General features: G+C 39.1%; 1 long non-coding RNA gene across 2 annotated transcripts; it reads right to left on the bottom strand.

Moving 5' to 3' along the window:
• Positions 1–894: 894 nt before the first annotated feature.
• On the bottom strand, positions 895–8,208 carry LOC149127448 (uncharacterized). 2 transcript variants are annotated; one of them, XR_016231575.1, is made up of 3 exons: positions 8,094–8,208; positions 1,932–2,095; positions 895–1,444 (listed from the first exon to the last, which is right to left on the bottom strand). It is a non-coding gene; the product is annotated as an uncharacterized LOC149127448 (long non-coding RNA). The 2 variants fall into 2 exon arrangements; XR_016231574.1 differs by lacking the exon at positions 8,094–8,208 and adding an exon at positions 7,185–7,357.
• Positions 8,209–8,411: the final 203 nt, after the last annotated feature.

Here is an 8,411-nt window from a genome sequence, read left to right as displayed (position 1 = left end):
GTTTAGAGACACAATGATTTGAATTCAGTTTTTTTATGTTAAAGAATTTTAAAAAATTGTCAAATTTTGCTCACATAAATCTGGTTCAGAATGTCATTTTCCCAACAAAACTTAAGGCCAATCTCAAGACCTTCTAGCCCAGTGATCTGAATGATACCTGCAGCTGTGTTTCAATCCTGTTTGGATTGTGCAAACCTGAGTTGATAATAAAGGAATACAAAGATAAGTTTCAAATGGCTTGGGCTAAACTAGTGATTCTTAATCTTGCTAATGATAAGAACCTAAGGCCATTCTTAAAATAGGAATTCCAAGACTCTTGTGAAATCTCTGGCTTGAAGACACATCCTAGGTGAGTATTTTTGCTCAACTAAAGTTGGAAAACATGCTAAGTGTTAATTTTAAATGGAAATCAAATTGAAAGCCAGAATCTTGCTTGACTTTCTTCAAGATCTTAGAAAGTCAGTTTAAGAATTTGGGGGCCGGCATTGTGGCGTAGCAAGTTAAAGTCCTGACCTGCAGCTCTGGCATCCCATTCAAGTCCTGGCTGCTCCACTTCCAACCCAGCTCCCTGCAATGTGCCTGGGAAAACAGAAGATGATGGTCCAAGTGCTTGCTCCTATGTGGCAGACCCAGAGGAAGCTCCTGGCTCCTGGTTTCAGATCAGCTCAGTTCCAGCCATTGCAGCCATTTGGGGAGTGAACCGGCAGATGGAAGACCTCTCACTCACTCTCTCTCTCTCTCTCTCTACCTCTCTCTGTAACCCTGACTTTCAAATAAATAAAATTAGTAAAAAAAAAATGTTAAATACATAACATACTAATAATATATAATATAATAAATATTAATATTTATTATATATAATATTTGAAACATTATAAAAATTACTATTGCCTACACAGAATATATTTCACAAAGTGTTATAATTTTTCTGGAGGTATCATTTTTGTTTACAATTTATGTCTGAACAGACATTTGGCATGTTTAAGTTACTCCTTGGAATGTCTGCACTCTACAAGGGAGTCCTTGGGGGTGAGTCCTGGCTCCACTTCTGCTTGAGCTTCCTTCTGATATACATCCTATGCTCAAATACTTGAAATTATGCCATCCATATGGGAAACCTCGAATGAGTTCCAGGATCCTGGTTTTGACCTGATCCAATCATGACAGCATTCAGAAAGTAAATCAATAGTTACAAGATCTCTCTTTCTGTTTAAAAAATTATTTGTCCACCGCAGCTTCTAAGGTAGATCTGTATGCTGTTCTTGGCATTGATGTTTAATAAATATTTCATTGAAGAATGAATGGAAAAAGATGAGTCAAGTCCCTTCTTCTCCATGAAGTTCTCACCCAATCTTTCCAACAACCTATGATTATCTTTCTGTCACATGACTGCAATAAACATAGGCCACTCCACCCATATTTCATATGAATCCATTGTATTCTACTGTAAGGAATAATAAAAATAGACAATGAGTAAAAACAAATATGATTTTAGATTCAGACTCACAAATTTCTTAACTTCTAGTTTGCAAAATATAGATTACTAAGGATCTCCCAAAGTTACGGAAAAAATTAAATGACTAAAGTCTCCAGAGTACTAAATTACAACCTCTTTGAAGCCACAAATCTGAATCTTTTCAGTATTTAAAGCAATGCCAAGGTCACTGCAAGAGCTTGGTTTATCATGTATCCCTTTCATCTTTCTTTCCTTAAATAATCTACAAATCCCTCAATATCAAATTTTACATTTCTTTATGTTCATTTGCCTCTATCCATGATTGATTATTATACACAGTAAATAACACATTCTCAAATAAGTATTGACTTATAAAGAGTAACAACAAAATGGCATAGGATAATAAGAAAAGGGGAAGAGAGAAAGAGCACTGAAAAAAAAAAGAAAAGAAAAGACGTAAAGGAAAACAACTTACACGCTGGGAAGAGTTGTGTCCATCATTAATGCAGGCACCATAGAACCAACCCTCCGTGCCAATCCAAGTGGACATCCTGATTGCTAAGCAGGAGTTGTTTTTCTTCATTCACTTCCAGGAACTCAGGTTTCAGAACCAAGAGTATCTGAGTCTGTGTTCTGTTGCTAATAACATAAAGCCTCAGATGGGTAAGTTATAAAGAAAAGAGGTTTCTTTTGCGGCCGGCGCTGTGGCACAGCAAGTTAACGCCACGCCGGCATCCCTTATGGGAGCCGGTTCTAGTCCCAATTGCTCCTCTTCCAATCTAGCTCTCTGCTGTGGCCTGGGAAAGCAGTAGAAGATGGCCCAAGTCCTTGGGCCCCTGCACCCACATGGGAGACCTGGAAGAGGCTCCTGGCTTTGGATCGATCGGCGCAGCTCCATCCGTTGCGGCCATCTGGGGAGTGAACGGGAGTGACGGAAGACATCTCTCTCTCTCTCCTCTCTCTCTCTTCTCTCTCCTCTCTCTCCTCTCTGTGTAACTCTGACTTTCAAATAAATAAATAAATCTTAAAAGAAAAGAGGTTTCTTTTGCCTCACAGTTCTGGTCTAGGGTTGAGGGGCTGCATCTGGTGGGGACCTTCTCATTTACAGAGTGCCAAGGCAGTGCAGGGCATCACGTGGTGAGAGACAGGGAGTGAGTACACACATGCATGTACGTGTGTGCCTTATGGTCTCTCATCATCTTCTTAAAAAGCCATCAGTTCCAATCATGGGGGCTCTGGCCGGATGAATTTATTTAATCCCCCTCACCTCCTAAAGGCACCGCCTCTAAATGCTGTAGTCAGATTATGTTTCTTCCCTTTTGCTTAACACTTCACAGTAAGGATTAAATTTCAACATGAGTTTTCAGAGGGGACAAAACATATTTAGACTATAGCAAAAAGTCAATGCTTAGTTTTACCTATACTGCGCATTATTCTCTGTGCAATATAGTTTTTATTTAGTCAACTTCTCTGCCTACACAGCTCAAAGTTTCTTTCTAATATAATTCATGCAATTTTTAGTCTTTAAAGTCAAATGGAAAAAGTATCATATACTACATGTTCCCCAGAATTATTCACATTTCTAGGTCCAAACAAAAACTGAAAACAAGTAGGAAAAGGTTTTTCAGGTGGTTTTTGTTAATTAATTTCAGTGTTTTAGAACCAGAAAGTCAATAGAAGCAGTTGACAGTGCCTCATCTTTTTACAGATAAGACCAAAAACTGAAACCCAAAGGAAATGACTCACCTAAGAACAAATGAATCAAAATTCTGAATAGGATGAACCACTTTTATTTAGAGAAAGTTTATAGGATCATTAATTTTAGATCCACAAATAAACTTAGAAATACCCAAGTCTATTACTTCCAAATAAAAGTATCAACATAACATTCCTGATAGTGCTGCCAGAATAGTACCTGTGAGAGTTACCACCTGTAAATTGCCAGCTCATTCAATTTGTGAGATACTTTGTTTTTATATCAAACCATTATATCCCTTCTTCTACCTTTTATTTCTAGTTCTGACCTTTGATAAAACGGGTTAATTCTGCTTCCACCTCTTTAATATTTTCACTGTTCTTTCAAATATTTTCTGATGCTCCAGACATCCAAATATCTTGACTTTGGTCCCTTCTAGCTATTCTATAATTAGTCAGTATTGATGAAGATGGAAATAATCAGAACAATCTATACTTACGTGTGAAGCACTAAAAAAAAAAATCATTAGCATTTACTATCTGTCTTAGCCAGGGCTATATCCACAGCACCTGGAATAGTACCTGGCATACAATGACATTCAATTAATATTTTGGTTAACTGAAAATATCATCTTCAAATTCTTTGAGGTAGGTGCAATTATCCCTTTATCAAAGTACCAGTATATATTAAAGTTGGAATTTGAAGCTAGTGATTTTGACCATACTACTTTATACATGCACTTAACCACTGTTCTCTATGCTTATGAATGTTCTTTTCACAAATGTTAAAATCTGGCATCTGGAAATAAACTGTAGCATTCTAAAATTCTGTCCATGGGAGTTGATTCCCATTATTTCTTGATCTCTGACTCCTGCAAGCTTCCTTTACATTTTTTTAAAGATTTATTTATTATTTGAGAGGCAGAGTTATAGACAGAGGGAGAGACAGAGATGTTCCATCGCTGATTCATCACAGATGGCTGCAATGGCCAGAGCTGCGCTGATTCAAAGCCGGGAGCCAGGAGCTTCTTCTGGGTCTCCCACACCTGTTCAGGTGCCTGAGTACTTGGGCCATCTTCTACTACTTTCCCAGGCCATTATCAGGGGAATCAGAAGCGGAGCAGCCAGGACTTAAACTGGCACTCATATGAGATGCTGGCACTGCAGGTAGAGGTTTAACCTACTACACCACAGCACCAGCCCCTATTTATTTATTTGAAAGGCAAATTGAGAGAGAGAGAGAGAGATCATCCATGCACTGGTTCACTCCCCAAATGGTTGCAGATCTCCCTGCAGGTCTTCCAAATGGGTGTCAGCAGGCCAGGTACCTGGGCCATCCTCTGCTGCTTTCTCAGGTGCTTCAGTAGGGAGCTAGATTGGAAGTGGAACAGCCAGGACCTGCACCAGTGCCCATATGGAATGCTGGTGTCACAGGTAGTGACTTAACCCACGTAACAGACTGTACTACAATGTCAGCCCCTGTTATTTCCTTTTTAGAAAAATTCCCTTACAGAGTTATATACTTTGCTGTCCCCAATTCCTCTTCTTCTGTTTCCCTTTAAAACCACCTGAGGCAGGAGATTCAGATGTCACTTGGGATGCCTGTATGCTAGATCAGAAAGCTGAGTTTTAGTTCTAGCTTCTAGATTTCTAATCCAGATTCCTGCTAATGCGCACCCTGTGAGGCAGCAGATAGATGATGGTTCAAGTACTTGGGTCCCTGCCACCCACATGGCCTGTTCTAGTTTTGACTGTTGAGAGCATTTGGGAACTGAACTAACAGAACACCTCTCTCTGCCTCTCTGTATCACTGCCTTTCAAATAAATAATGAAAATAAGTAAAATGGAAAAATTAAAACAAAGTAAAACCACTTAATTTACTTTTTCCCCAAATCCTATATGAAAATTGCTTTTGTCAAGTTCTTCAGTGACTTCCAGTGTGTTAAATCCAGTAATCAGTGCACAAAATTAAGTTCACCTGATTTGTCAGCCACATTAAACACAGTTCATCGCTCATTAGCTAAATGGTGAGGTTATTACAACTGCCTAACAAAGAAGCAATGTGATTTTCTTTGCAGAAACCTCAAGAGACTCTGAACCTGGTAGTATGTGGTATCCCTAAAAATGGGAGGTGAATGTAGAGCTAAAAATAGAAAAATACATTAAAAATCTAAGATACCCATCTCCCTGCCATACAGAAAGGCAATGATTCCAAGTCCAGTCTAAAATGAGATAGAATCTTCCATATATTTTTCATGACTATTTCCATGAACATTTCAAAAACAATCTTTAGAATATTACCATGGAGCAGTGTAGACTTGGCTAAACAGCTTTCTCCAAAAATTAATGAAAATGACAAGTCTGCATGCAAAGACAAACTATTTAATGACTAAATTTTTTAATTGGTTCTAGGCTGAAACCTTTGTATAACACGTTTCAGCCTGGAGAAAAAAAATTTTATGCTACAGTTATGAACCTCTGATAATAGAAGATTTAATGGAATTTCAAATAGGCCATTAATTGTAACATGCCAATATAATAACAAGAAGATTAAAATATGTCTAAACCACACAAGTTCAATACAGCTTAAGTACTTTATTTGAAATTAAACTTTCCCAAGTATATATTTTGATATAAAATCTTGAAAGTTTAAATATTGATACAGATAGGAAAAGTTTTTGTGGTAAATTTACATTAAGTATGCCTGAATACCTTACTCTTTACAATTTTACGACTTTACAACCACATGAATTAGAAATTAGATCAAGCATAAAATAAATTGTGGATAAGACAGTCACAATATATGGATATTTATAATTTCTTTTAGAAAGAAATTTTTGTGGAAATGTAATTTTTCAGTGTAGATTTTGAGATGTTTATGATTAATTTTTTCCCACAAAATAGGGTTAAGAAAACAGGAAAAAAGTTCAAACATAGTGTTATTTTGTGTATTGAGTATAAGCCTTTAGAAAAACAGAGTACAGAAAGGGAACTCATTCTGTGTTTGCGAGATAAAGGAAAGAATGTGGATGGTAATAGCTATTGTGTTGTTTTTCTTAGGGTGGTGCAGTGGTGTTGGCAAGAAGATATAGATTCCAGCTGTATTTGGAGTTGGTGTTAAAAAGATATCCGGGTGGGTTGAATGTGGGAGGTGAGGAAAGGGAGGAATTAAATATGACGAACAAGTTTCTGGTTTGAGCAACTGATAAAATGATGATGCTATTTACCAAAAGAAGATGGGAGTGGGGCAAACAGGTTTTCAGGGTGTGGAATCACAAGTTCTGTTTGGGAATTCCTAAGTTTGAGATGCTTGTGAGTCAGCCAACAGGTGAAATCAAGTAGGCTGCTGAATATCTGAGTCTTGAGTCATCACTAAATTAAGGCTATTAGCTACAGTTGTTTAGGTTCAAGATTACATGAGCACCAAGTGGTTGCCCTGAAAACTGGTGTGATGCAATAGGAAAAGTTCAGCAGGAAAGCAAAGAAATCTACGTTGTTTTTCCTTCCATTTCACTACCTAAATGCAAGAATTACTGTGACTAGAATTCACATGATAGAAACTCCAAATTCAGAAAACGAGTCAAGTTCCAGCTGCATCTTTTACTGCATAACTTCGGAAAAGATATTTAAGCTCCCTGTACCTCAATTTCCTCATTTGTAAAAGGGGAATATCATTATAACATTTTTCCAAATTTTATCTGAGAAGATCCTTTGTTCAAAACAATAGCATGTAGAAATTCGGTATGTAACAGATACAAACAAAACCAATATAACTGGAAGATAGGACCTGGATCTCCACCAACCTAGTGAAACCGGAATTTGGGGTACCATATGATATCACTTTGTGCTTATTAATAAATTCCCAATATTAATAAGCCTGTGTGGGTTCTTGCCTAATATTCAGAGAAGAATTCTGAATACCGCATAAATGAATGAGGCAGCATGATTCATTTTTAAGCTTCTGTTCAGTGTGAAAGATGCATAGGAGAGTGAGGGCCCTGTCTATAGGAGAGAGGTAAATCTGGGTTCATACCGAGTACCAGGAACCAGCCACCTGGAGGAGCATCTAGGCCAGGAAGCATGGGGCGGGTGGCCCGAAGGCCACACGCCCTGGAGGCACAGAGCCACACAGACCCCTACTGGCAGAAGGCCAAGGAAAGGAGAGGGCAGGTACACTGTGTCCCAGGCTTTTAATCCACTTCCAAAGGGGAGTGGTTAATTAACCTGATTGGCTGGTGGGTGCTCAGATGTGGCCAGGTAGGGGCATGAGGTTACCCAAGGGTGTGGTGAAGGCATGGTCTTCCAGCTCACAAACTTGATCAATTTTTTTTTTTTTTTTTTTGACAGGCAGAGTGGATAGTGAGAGAGAGAGAGACAGAGAGATAGGTCTTCCTTTTGCCATTGGTTCACCCTCCAATGGCTGCCACGGCTGGCGCACTGTGGCCGGCACACCACACGATCAATTTTATTCTATATGCCTGCCTATAACATTAGCACACACCCTCCCTTTTAAAGAAGCCATTAAGAAATTCTCAGGCCTTCTGAGACTCTTTTGTGCAAACAACCAGACTAGGTAAACTTTGAAAAATGAGAAAGTAAAAATGTTTTCAGATCTACAAGCCATAAAAAGCCCAGCGCCATAGACCTTCAGTAAAATGACTACATGCTTTGGCAGTTAGAAGAGCGAGGCTGGGAGTTCAGCCCATGTTACAGGAAAGATGCTCCTCTCCACTCCTTTTGTTCCATCCTATGTGGGATTCCCTCCCCTTGTACCACAGTCCAGGCCTCTGTCCTCCTTCCCCTCCCTCAGCTCATTGAGTCCTCTTCTAAGGAAGATAGACTTAATCTGACTGGAAAATTTGAGAGGAGAGAATAGATTAAAGTAGGCCAGATCCTTCCTCTCCCCTCTGCTTAGGAGCCAAGTCGCCCACAGGGGAAGTACCTTATCCTGTGCTCCTCCATGTGGTATTAGCAGGGTGTATTGGGACCAAGTGTGGTAGGCGTGACCTCATCCATCCAGCACTGCCTGTGACCTGATTAGTATAACCACCTAATTCGGGGAACTGCTCTCAGGAGGCCCACTTGTCCACCAGTGGCAAATCTTTCTAATTTCAGCTCTATTGTTAGCAAAGGTCACATTTTGGCCCCCACAGGCCTTACATTTGTTTTATTTCTCCATTGATTCCCCAACAGTTAAGGAAAAAAGAATCAGTGAACTCAAAAGTGAATCAAATACTTTGGCATATTCCTGAGATTAGAC

The sequence above is a fragment of the Oryctolagus cuniculus genome, chromosome 3 (genome assembly GCF_051225735.1).
Source record: "Oryctolagus cuniculus isolate XC-2025 breed Fujian yellow rabbit chromosome 3, ASM5122573v1, whole genome shotgun sequence".
NCBI classification, from domain to species: Eukaryota; Metazoa; Chordata; class Mammalia; order Lagomorpha; family Leporidae; genus Oryctolagus; species Oryctolagus cuniculus.
The sequence above is the reverse complement of the archived record's forward strand: the minus strand, read 5'-3'. Positions and strand labels throughout refer to the sequence as shown.